Here is a 10724-nt window from a genome sequence, read left to right as displayed (position 1 = left end):
AGAAGAGAGTGCCTCCTTGTCCCCCCCTTTTAAAAGGTAAACTTACCTTGTGTGTTTTTTATGCCATGCAGTCTGTCTTTTAGGATCAGTTTTTGACCTGCAGTTCAGGACACAATAATGAAGCCCTCAATGTGAAGGAAAAAAGGTGATGGACAAATGCCAATGTTACCATAAAAGTGCTTAAAAATAAGCAATCATGAACAGGCTTGATGCTCATGAAAAACTTATGAAGCATAAGTTTCCTTAATATCAGCAAAACTCCAATATGTAAGAATCAAAGGTAAATATGGAACTAAATGTAACACAATTAAAAATGCATACTACTTGGAATTTCCCTGTGCCTCAGTGACTTTAGAACCCTGCTAGTGTCCATGAGGATGTGGGTTCCATCCCTGTCCTCATTCAGTGGGTTAAGGATCTGGCATTGCTGTGGCATAGGCCTGTGGCCATGGATTCCATCTGACCCCTAGTTCTAGAACTTCCATTTGCCATGTGTGTGCCCCCCATGAAAAGACAAAGAAAGTATGTCATACCAAATAGGCTAAATGTATGCAGAGAGAGTAGACAATTACATTCAGGGGCGTGCTAAGGGATTGAAAAGGAGGTAAGGTTTCTATGTTTTAGTCAAATTTGTAAAAAAACAGAGCAGCAGTAGACCATAATAAATTGTAAATGTACAATATAATACCTAGAACAACCACCACAAATGATATACAGACATACATTGAAAAACTTTAGAAGTAGGTATTCTGGCTGTGATGCAGTCTGTTAAATATCCAACTGCAGCTTCTTGGGTCCTTGCAGAGGGGCATGTTCTATGGCTTGCCTGGCAAAGAGTGTTCAAGGAACCAGCATTCTCCCTGTGGCATAGGATTGCACCTGGAGCTCAGATTCAATACCTGGCCTGGGAACTTCCACATGCCCAGGGACAACCTTGTTTTTTTAATGTAGGTATATCAAAGCAGATTTTGAAATTCTCTTCAAGTAGCCCACAATCATAACAATAATTTTTAGAAAGCCATGACATAGTTGTCATTAAATCTAAACAGTTTACATACAACAACATAAAGAGATCAGCAGAAATCGGAAAACATGATCCACTTACAGCCTGTTCATAAGAAATTCATTTCAATCAAACAATCGAGACAGACTGAAAGGGAAAAATGGAACCAAGATAGAATGAAAAATTAATGAAAGAAAACCAAGAATACTTAAACCTATTAATATTAGATAAATCAGATCAGAGAAAAGATAATATCATGGAAAGATACTGTATAATGATAAATGAACAAAACCCTAAAGAAAACAACACCACAATCTGGGATGTCTTTGTACCTGAACATGTTCAGTAAACCTAAACGAGTGGAAGAAATAGACAAATCTGGAGTGGGAGGGATCAGGAGCTTGGGATTATCAAACACAACTTAGAATAGATTTACAAGGAGATCCTGCTGAATAGCATTGAGAACTATGTCTAGATACTCATGTTGCAACAGAAGAAAGGGTGGGGGAAAAACTGTAATTGTAATGTATACATGTAAGGATAACCTGACCCTCTTGCTGTACAGTGGGAAAATAAAAATAAAAATAAATAAATAAATAAAATTACAACAGGACACTTCAATATTATTCTCAGTTCATAGAACTTGGCAGAAAACTAACAAAGATACAGAACTCAACAATACCAGGAGTTCCCATTGTGGCTCAGCAGGGTAAGACCCTTACAGAGTCTCCAGGAGGATTTGATCCCTGGCTTCCTTCAGCGGGTTAAAGCTACCAGTATTGCCACAGGTCACAGACACAGCTCAGACCCAACATTGCTATGGCAGTGGCATAGGCTGGCAACTGCAGCTACAACTTGATGCCTAGCCTGGGAACTTCCATATGTCATGAGTGCAGCTATTAAAAAAAGGAAAAATAAACATCACTAACCAAGGCAGTCTAACTTTATAGTCAGTACATTCTACCTAACTCAGAATACACACTATGTCCAAGGGCCCATGAATCCTACACCTATGCCAAAAACTACACCTCAACAAACTGAAAGATTCAAAACCATGCAATGGGCTGTCCAGCCATACTGTACAAAAGTAAGATAAGCAGAATAGGAAAAGCACCACACACTTGGAAGCTAGTCCACAGTTCAAGCAAGAATCTTTTCCCAAGCCCAGGGTCAAAGAACTGTCAAGAAAAGCAAAATCCTACCCTCAATCAAAGAAAAAAGAAACTACAGCCTATCAGTTGAGATATAAATGCAGCAAAGCATTGCTGAGAGGAAAATTCATGACACAAAATGCAAACTTTAGAAAAGATAAAATGGGTCTGTTACTAATCTAAACATCCTCCAAGGAAATACATAAAGAAAAAAGGGCCTAAAGGATAAAAGGAAATCAATTTAAAAGTTTAAAATATTAAGTGCAAGGAAAGAGAAACAAGACATTTTAATGAGGAGTCCCATTGTGGCTCAGTAGTTAATGAATCTGGCTAGGAAAGATGAGTTTGTGGGTTGAGTCCCTGGCCTTGCTCAGTGGGTTAAGGATCCGGCATTGCATTTTGCTGTGGTGGAGGTTGCAGACATGGCGTGGATCCTGAGTTGCTGTAGCTCTGGCATAGGCCAGCAGATACAGCTCTGATTTGAACCCTAGCCTGGGAACATCCATATGCCACAGGAACAGCCAAAGAATTGGGAAAAAGTCCAAAAAAAAGAAGAAATTTTGATGAATCAAGGAACTGATTCTTTCAAGAGATCAATAAAAGTGATAAAATCTAAACTACCCAACAAAAAGAAGGGAAAGACATTTTATAGAATCAAGAAGGAAGTGGGCTTTCACTACATCCCTGCAGTAATAATAGTAGTAACAAAAATATAAATGTGAATACTATGAACATATAAGATTAAGACCTAGGTGATATGAACAAATTCTTCAGAAAGCATACACTGACACAGTTGAGATAACTTCTCCACTATAAATGATACTCAATTCTCAGGAGTTCCCTGGTGGCTCAGAAGGGTAAGGATCTGGCATTGTCATTGCAGTGGCTCAGGCCACTGCTATGGTGAGGGTTTTGTCCCTAGCTTTTGAAATTCTGCATACCACAGGGTTGCCAAAAAAGTTACTTACATCTTATGACAAAATGTTTAAGAGAAGTCTGCAGACCTAGATGGTCAATACTGGAGTATTTTGCCAATCATTTATAGAATTAACACCGATTCTACATAATGAGATAGAAATTGCAAAATTTCACCAAAGAGTGTAAGAACTAACATCAGTTCTCTATGATCACCTCGAAAACATTAAAGGGTGGGGGGCACATGTTCATTCATTTAATGAAGGCAGTATTAGCCTTACTCCAAAATTAGAAAAAAGCAATATAAAAAAAAGTCCAAATCCCATCATGGCCAGAGATGCAAAGAATCCCAGGGGAAGTATTTACTTGGAGATATATATACACAAGAGAGACATGCACAGAGATCATGATCACTGCCATTTGTTTCAATCATGCAAGACTGGTTGATAACTCTAAAATCATTGTGGATGGATTCAAACACTCTGCCATGTTAAATTGATGGAAGAGGAAAAAACACTTGCTACAACAGCCAGTGAAGAAAAAATTGACAAAATTCTACACTCAGTCTTGATTTGAACATGTGAAGTTTGAACTGTGAATGGAAGTGAACTTCCTCCACTTAAAACACCTATGAAAACTCTATAATGATATATTTTATAATGAAAGACTGAACAATTTCCCTCTAAAACCAGAAATGGAGTAAAGTGTCTGCCATTACCACTTAGTAATGGACAGGAAGATCTAGGTAAGATACTATGAGAAGATGTAAAAAGCAGGTAGGTCAGGAAGAAAGAAAGCAAGAAAGCAAGAAAGCAAGAAAGAAAGAAAGAAAGAAAGAAAGAAAGAGGGAGAGAGAGAGAGAGAGAAAGAAGGAAAGAAAGCAAGAAAGCAAGAAAGCAAGAAAGAAAGAAAGAAAGAAAGAAAGAAAGAAAGAAAGAAAGAAAGAAAGAAAGAAAGAAAGAAAGAAAGAAAGAAAGAAAGAAAGATAGAAAGAAAGAAAGCAAAGAAGGAAGGAAGGAAGGAAGGAATGAAGGCAGGCAGGCAGGCAGGCAGGGAGGGAGGGAGAGAGAGAGAGATAGAGAAAGAAAGAAAGAAAGAAAGAGAGAGAGAAAGAAGAGAGATAGAGAGAGAGGAAAGAAAAAGATAGAGAGAGAGAGAGAGAAAGAAGGAAAGAAAGAAAGAAAGAAAGAAAGAAAGAAAGAAAGAAAGAAAGAAAGAAAGAAAGAAAGAAAGAAAGAAAGAAAGAAAGAAAGAAAGAAAGAAAGAAAGAAAAAAGAAATAAAACTTTCCCTATTTTCAGATATGATTGCACACCTATAAATATCCCAGAGCATACTAAGAAACTCACAGAATCAGAGAGTTCAGAACAGACACAGGATACTAGATCAATATACACAAACATGTACTCCTAACAAAGGGACATGGATATTAAAAATGCAGTACTGTTAAGAATTGTTGAAAAAGAAGTGTAAATATACCAAATTCTGGGGCTGGGTATTAAAAAAAATGAAGAAAATATGGAGCTGCACTCTGGATTGGAAGAATATCAATGGATTGGAAGATTCAAGATATTTTGAAAATAATGGATTCTAGTCAAATGGCTTCTTGAGTTTCAGATTTAATCCAACTAATATAAAAATCCCAGCAAAGCAATGGTGGCTAGAAGACTGCATTTAACTGGCAGAGACAGATATAAATTGGACAGAATCAAGAAATAAAACCTTCCCTGTTTTGTCAGACAGAATAAAGAACTCAAAAACATAACCATGCTCTTACATTTATGTGTTTCTACACAAAAGTGCAAACACAATTTAATGGAGATATGGTAATCTTTTGAGCAGGTGACTATCATAGGCAAAAAACAACAAACATCAAAGTATTGAAATAGATGAATATCACACACAAACTACAACAACAAAAATTTAGGTATCACCACAGTGAACAATTACGTAAATTGGAGCAAGATTCCACACAAAATGTAAAACCTATACAAATCTTTGGAGAAAAAATGAAAGTAAGATTTTTTCAAATTTAGGATTAGGCAAACTGCCAGATTTGATACCAAATGCATTGTCCATAAAAGAAAATATTAACAAGTGAGTACAAACTGAGTCTAAATATTTTTTAAATTGTGTTCCTTGGAAGTCTCTGTTAAAAGGATGACAAGAAAAGCTAAACCCTAGAAGGAAATACCTACAAACCACACTCAGTTTTCCAATACAGATCAATTTCTATAAAACCAGTTGAACCTCAAAAATCTAGAACTTCCTTCTTCATGAAAACACTAAAAGGCAGATGATGCTGGTGTTGTGGGAGGGGCCAGAGGCTCCAGGAAGGCTGGAGGCTCTGGGCACCTACAGCTGGAGACCAAGGCTCTTCCACAAAGGCTTCCAGAGCTGCAGGGAGGCCAGGGTCATGGCCCAGGCAGATGAGGACAAGGATGGGGAGCTTGTGGGGGCAGAGCTGAGGACAAGGAAGACAAAGCTCCCAATCACCAAGGTGGCCCACCGAGTCAAAGACATGAAGATCAAGTCCCTGGAAGAAAGAGATCTCTCTCTTTGCTCTGCCCATCAAAGAATCTGAGATCATCGACTTTTCCTGGGGGCATCCTTCAAGGACCAGTCTATGAAGATGATGCCTGTGCAGAAGCAGAATTTGCTGGTTGGAGGACCATGTTCAAGACATTTGTCACCACTAGGGATTACCAAGGACACGTTGGTTTTGGTGCCAAATGCTCTAAGCTGGTATCCACTGCCACCCATGGGGCCATCATTCTGGCCAAGCTCTCCATCATCCAGGTGCAGTGTGAAGGCTCCCGGGGGACAAGATTGGCAAGCCACATATCATCCTTTGCAAAGTGCCTTTCCACTGTGGCTCCATGCTGGTGTGCCTCTTCCCTGCCCCAGGGCCACTGGCATTGTCTCAGCCCCTGTCCTAAGAAGCTACTGCTGATGTGGAATTGATGACTGCTACACTTCTACCATGGGCTGCACTGCCAAGCTGGGCAACTCTCCTGAGGCCACTTTTGATGCCATTTCCAAGAGTACACCTATCTCACTCTTAGTCTCTGGAGAGATGGTGTTCTCCAAGTCTGCTTCTCAGGAATTCACTAAGCACCTTGTGAGTACCCACATGAGAACCTCTGTGCAGAGGGCCTAGGCTTCAACTGTGTCCAACACATAATTTTATATTAGAGGAATAAAATGAATGAAGCTGGAAAAAATCCAACTCAATGAAATACCTAGTCAATGATTAATATTGAAGGCTATCTGAGAGTTTATTGCATGTCCTTGTTTGTTGCATTTCCCCAGGAGAAAAAAGAAAAAACAATTCCAAACTTTAAAATCACCCAAAACAAGCAAACAACAAACACAAACTAATCCAGATCACTAGGCTTAATTAATAATCATGTGAGGTTTTTTTACTTAATAAAATTCTCCATTACTTGTTTTTTCTTCCCAAAGCAACTTAAATATGATCCTTTACCACAGAGAGTAAAGTAGCACAATATTAAGGATACCTATATCAGAGTTCCTGCTCTCTCTCAGCAGGTTAAGAGCCTAACATGTGTGCAAGGATATGGGTCCCATCCCTTGCCTGCCCAGTGGTTAGGGATTAGGCTTTTGAGGCAAACTGAGGATTGTAGGCCACAGATACAGCTCAGATCCTGCATATCCCACATCATTGCCACAACAGTTGCAGCTACATGTGTGCACCAAGCCTGGGAATTTCCCTATGCTGCACTTGCAACCCAAAAAGAACAAATACATGCACAATAAAGGTACCTATGAAGAAACCTGTTGTTGCTTTCTGTAGTGTATGTGGGTTTTTTTTAATCTTTATACATAAGTCAATAACATGCATATAAAATGTGGTCTCCTTTCATTTGACTTTAAAATAAATGATTTTTACTATTTTACATTGTGTATAAAACTTTAAAACTTCTCTCATTTTGCCCTTTTGCAGCAAGGAGAATAAAAGCAGTTGGCATTGAAAACAACCATTACTTCCATGATAGGCACACTGAAACAGAAATAAGCCTTAGCAGTAAATCTGTTAAGAAGCACGCGTTTTCTGCATCTGCTTCATGTCCAGCACCATACCATCATTTTTGTTTTGTGGCCATTCTCAGTAAATCTCCCATGACTAGTAGGTAACACATTTGCATGAAGACTTTGTACCTGAAACTCATTTTCTATTTTCTGAATCTGTGTCTATGAATTCTAGGACTTGCCTTTTATATCAAAATACATGTAGATAGGTTTATATAATAAGAACAAGTCTACGCCTTTTACATACTGGTTTTTAAAAGACAAATGCTACTAAATGCATCAAATCCTTTACCATTTGTGATTGTCTCCATGGAAACACTACCTGGTGAGTAGATATAGCATAATTAATGCCACATTTGACTTATTAGAACAGTATTTTCCCTCCACTTCACCAGCGTATACACAAAAATGTTGATTGATATTTGTTCTCATACCCCAAAGTACTTTTCAAAAACATCACTTTTCACTATCACAGTCAAACTGAGAAAAAACTGCAAATGTTGTAACAAAACCATAGCTTACCATAGTTTTCTTTTGTACTATGCTACAGAACTCTCTTTGCCAAAGCATTAAATTATACCAAAATTAACATATACTAATGAAAAATTAAAGCTACATATGTTTCTATATACATTTAAGTGCTGAGGGAAAAACCACCCATGTAAATATCCCAAGTATTTATCAAAATACTCCAAGATGTCTCCAGTCCCCCTCCCAGACACCCATGACCCAGGGCTGCGGTGGCACATAAAGAACCCAGCTTCACCAGGAAGGAGCATCAGAACCTTCTGGACAAACACGATGGCAGGCAAGAGTCCTCTGGGAGTGCAGCAATCAGGGAAGAAGAGCAGAAGCAACAGCTGCTGAGGGTCTGGGCTGGCATCATGCTACTCCAGGGGAGCAGCCCACTGAGGTCTGTCCAAGCTATCACCAAATCTTTCCAAAAGTTGCTGGTGGTTGTTGTGATTGGCATCGAGCTGAGCAAAATACACACAGGAATACTGGCTATCCTTTGTACAATTTTACTTTACCTCTAGTTGATTTACAGTATTCTGTCAATTTCTGTGGTACAGCATAGTTACCAGTTATTCACATGCATTCATTTTCTCACATTATCCTCCACTGTGTTCCATCACATGTGATTAGATATGGCTTCCTGTGCTATATGGCAGGATCTCATTGCTTATCCACTAAAATCTAAGAGTTTGCATTCACCAACCCTGACTTCTTCATCTATTCTACTCCCTCTTCCCCTCCATTGGCAACCACAACTGTGCTCTTCAAGTCATGAGTTTGTTTCTCTTCTGTAGACAGGTTCATCTATGTCCTGTGTTGTATTCCAGATATAGTGATATCACACGGTGTTTTTCTTTCTCCTCCTGAGTTACTTCTCTTAGTATGTGTGTCTCTAGTTCCATTCATGGTGCTGCAAATGGCATTATTTTTCTTCTGTTTTATGGCTGAGTAGTAGTCCATAAGGTATGCGCTTTTAAAATGTAAAAAGTGTGATGTTTTATATTCTGTGTTATACCTCTTTCAGGACACCCATTGACCTGCAGCACAGGACAAGAGAAGAGTGGTGTCCAACCTGGGGCTGGAAGAGAAGGTCAGCTATGAGTTGGAAAAGGAAAAAAAAATTCTGCCAGGAGTGGGAGGAAGTGAAAGTACAGAAGGCAAAGTGGCTAGTCTGGCACTCCATGGAGTCTCAACTGTGAGCTGGCAAGTAGAAACTGTAAACCAGGATAACAATGGAGATGTGTCAATCACAATAAATTACATAATATATTCACTTGCTTAAAGATATGTTGAAAGAGTCCAGGGATTTGATGGTAGAGTCATTGTTTGACACTGTTCTAAACATAACCCTTGGTCTCCAGGTGAAGGAAGTATGGACCCAGAATGTTGGGATCATGTGGGAGAAAATTTAAAGCACACCCATCCATCTGGGGCCTCTCTTTCTGTTTCTGTTTTTTCTACATGGGGACTAACAAGGACATTTTGGATCCCTTGTGGAAACATAAAGAAAATATCATATCTTCTATTCCCCTCAACCTCAGGATAATGCCTTTCTTGATGAGAATTTAAATAAACCATTAGCTGTGGAAGCAGAACTGACTTACCTTCCATCAGCCCTAAAATCTGCATGCCTTGTAACTATTTTCCCTGACCCTTAAGTCACAGGGCAAAATATGCATACACACATCCCTTTTGACTTTGAAGCTCTTAAGCCTCTTCATGATGGTATGATTCAGAATGGAGTTGCAGCTGCCTTTACTATGAGCATGGTAGAAAGCATGCAGACACTCCATCTTCCCCCATGGGATTGGCATATGAGAGCCAAAGCCACCCTAGATGGTGGAGATTATTTCATTTGGAGGTCTATTCTGTTGGACTTCTGTCAGGAACAAGCTGGTTTAAGTCAAAGAAATAATGTTCACAATTCTTTTGAAATGTTGGTAGGGACAGGGCCCATTCTTGACCTGGAAAATCAATCCTTGGGCATAGGAACTGCTGTGTGTAGGAGTCCAATGGGCCTGGATGACACTTCCTGATTGGGAAACACCCAAGCATCGATTGTACAATATCTTCAAGGCCCTACAGAACCTTATCCACAATTTGTGGACCACCTAACTGAATGGGATGGTGCCAGGTGGTACACTCTCAAGCAGCTGAGATGTCAATGTATCAATTGGCATATAAAAATGCCAATCACGGCTGTAAAAGGGCAATGGCCTCTGTAAAAATTCAGGGGGTATCTCTGAATTTGTGAAGGTGTGTCAAGATGGAGGGAGTACAGGTCATACTCAAAGAGTGCTTGTTACAGCATTAATAGGAACACACTTTGAATCAGATCTCTTTTGTACTGACAGGTTTTACACAGGAGGATCTTTTTTTATGGCTAAAACTTCAAACTTAGAAATAGGAGGTCTCCATTTTGCTTGTTTGTATGTGTATGGCATTGCCAAAATTAATTCATAAACGAGCTCTACTTAACTGGCATAAAAGAAATTAAGCACCTACATAAATTCTCAATATACATAAAGTAAATCCATTTTCGGTTCTTGTGACCTGGAAGATATTCAGTAGTTGATATTCATTACTATCAAAGTTTGTTGATCAAATGAATATATACATGTCTTTAGAGCCATCAACATTTAGTATGCATGATAAAGTATTGCACCTAGATTTAATACAACTCAAATGAGATATTGAGGCTTCAGTTACTGAATAAAAACTAAACTCATTTAAGACTTAATTGTGATGTTTGGTGACATCCTGAGGTGTCCTGTAAAAAAAAGTAGGAGGTGTGTTTTCAGTAGAAAAAAAAATGAAGGAATAATGGAATTACATGTTTATTAAGGGAAAAGAAAGTAAGTCTCTTATAGCTTGTTACTCTAAAGAGAAAATAGTGGACAAAGTAAAGTGGATACAGAAAATAATGGAAGGTTTGTGGGAAGTGAACAATGAGAAATAAATCTTATACATTGTCAGGACTGACTACGTTTAAACTTTCAGTAAACTACTTTTAACAGTAAACTAATGTAAAACCTGAATTTTAATGTAGTCTCTCTTAAAATAAGGTTTTCTTAAAATATTGTTTTT

At 38.6% G+C, this 10724-nt stretch overlaps 1 pseudogene; it reads left to right on the top strand.

Annotated features, from left to right (window-relative positions):
* Positions 5472 to 6252, top strand: LOC110257879 (annotated as a pseudogene).

This window comes from Sus scrofa, chromosome Y (assembly GCF_000003025.6).
Source record: "Sus scrofa isolate TJ Tabasco breed Duroc chromosome Y, Sscrofa11.1, whole genome shotgun sequence".
In the NCBI taxonomy this organism is placed as follows: Eukaryota; Metazoa; Chordata; class Mammalia; order Artiodactyla; family Suidae; genus Sus; species Sus scrofa.
The sequence above is the reverse complement of the archived record's forward strand: the minus strand, read 5'-3'. Positions and strand labels throughout refer to the sequence as shown.